This window comes from Alligator sinensis, unplaced genomic scaffold, assembly GCF_000455745.1.
Source record: "Alligator sinensis unplaced genomic scaffold, ASM45574v1 scaffold542_1, whole genome shotgun sequence".
In the NCBI taxonomy this organism is placed as follows: Eukaryota; Metazoa; Chordata; order Crocodylia; family Alligatoridae; genus Alligator; species Alligator sinensis.
Genome location: NW_005841963.1, coordinates 2,437,979 through 2,440,166, shown reverse-complemented (window position 1 = coordinate 2,440,166; position 2,188 = coordinate 2,437,979).

The following is a 2,188-nucleotide window of genomic DNA, read 5'->3' as shown; positions in this document are numbered from 1 at the left end:
CACATGATTTGATTATCTGTGCTGGAGAGACTCCAGGTATGGCTGCTGGGGCCAGCCCAGGTGCTGGCCAGAGCCAGCTGGGACACTTTGCCCTGCACCAGAGAACATGTGAAGGGATGTTTCCCAATAATAAAAAGGATAAATATGTGCCACTGCTAGCTGTCCCTGGGCAGCTCTCTTATACCCCCCCACCCAAGATTTTTTTAAAAATCATCATAAATAAATTTAGTACTCATTTTTATCATATTTGGTTTTGGAGCCTGTAGGATGAACTTGGGGTGCATTTTAAGCCTTATTCTTTAACAACAAAATCTAGAAAAATACTTTATATTTTAAATGAAAGCTGAGAGTCCCATCTGCTCACAGGAATCCAGGAACTAGGTCCTGAAGAAAAAAAAAAATCAGCTATTAAGAGGCTCTGTTTCAATTAAACTTAGCAAGACTGCTTAGTCAGTAAGGAGCTACTAAAGAGCTTTTCTGATCAAGCTGGAATTTTCAAGCACTGCAATAAAAACATTTTCTACCACAAATAAAACATTGTGGGAGGATGACTGAAAGCTTTGCCCTATTTATTTTCCCCCTATGCAGTTTCCTCTTATTTCCTTGAAATGACATTTCAAGTGGTGCAATTGAAGGCATTGCCATCCTGCCAGCATGCTGAATGTATTGGCAGAAATGAGAATGTGAACCCGTAGTTCTCAACTACAGTGCCATGGCACTCTGGGGTGCCTTGACATCCTTTCATGAGTGCCACGGGATGCTGCACAATATTACCACTGTTGCATGTGGAAACATGATTCACAAGATAAACCCAGAGATTGCACATAGGAATCTACAGTGTAAAAATGTTTCTGATCTGTTGTGGCCTTTCTGAGTTCTTTGCAACAGAAGAATTGCTCTATTACTTTTCTTTAGCCAAAAAACTAGTGAAAACTAAGACCTGGCATTTTCTGAAGGGAATCTCGCATCTAAAGGGAGGGCCTTGGTTCTAAAAAAAGGCTGAGAACCACTGATGTAAACCAGCAGTTCTCAACCAAGGTGCTTTGGGATCCTTTTAAGGGGGTTGCACAGTATTAGCACCTACACGATCTGCAGGAGATCTCAAAGAGGAATCCACAGTGTCAATCACGTTCTGCCCAGACGTGGCCTTTCCCAGTTCTTTGCAACAGAAGCATTGCTGTTATTTTTTCTGCAGGCAGGAAAAGAGTGAGAAGCTCAGCGCTGGCATTTCCCGAGCACTGGCTTGAGTGTAGGGAGGGGAACATTAAAAAACAAAAAAACAGGTTGAGAGCTGCTGGCCTAAACCCTTTTGCAGTGAAATCGGCTTGGGGGATTGAGTGCAAGTTTGCTGAGAGCCACTGCCCCTTCCCTTGCAGTAGCTACAGGCAGACATTGATGGATGGGGTTGTGTCAGTGGGAGAAGCTCTGGCTCTGGGGGGCTGCTCCCTTCCTTTGCTGGAAGCCCCCCTAGAACGGAGATGCAGAGGCCGAGTTTCAGCCCGCATGGCCATGGCAGGTTGCAGACAAGCTCCCCTCTGCCGCAGCAGCTTGAGGTGGTTGTGTGAGAGCACCGTGTATGTATGCCCACCTGCGTGCGTGCAGATGTGCACCTGCATGTGTGTGCCTCTGTGTATGTGTGCGTGTGCACCTATGAGTGTGCGTGCCTGTATGTGTGCACCTGTGCGTGTGTGCACCTGCCTATAAGTATATGTGCCTATGTGTGTGCGCCTGCCTGTGAGCATGTGTGCCTGTGTGTGTGCACCTGTGCGTATATGTGCCTATGTGTGCGTGCCTGCCTGCGTGTGTGCCTGTGTGTGTGCACCTGTGCGTATATGTGCCTATGTGTGTGTGCACCTGTGTGACTATGTCCGTGCGCCTGTCTGTGAGTGTGCGTGCCTGCCTGTGTGCACCTGTGCGTATCTGTGCCTATGTGTGTGCGCCTGCCCGTCAGTGTGCGTGCCTGCGAGTGTGCGCGCCTGTGGGCGTCTGCCTGCGAGTGTGTGCACATGTGACTATGCGTGTGCGTCTGCCTGTGAGCGTGTGTGTATGAATGTGTGCGCGCCTCTATGCGTGGGCACCTGCCTGGGAGTGTGCCCCGCGTGCCCGCGCGTGTGCCCGCGTGCGCAGGGGGCCGGGCCTCCCCGCGCGGACACGCGCTCGCCCGCTCGCTCCCTCCCGGGCGGGGCGG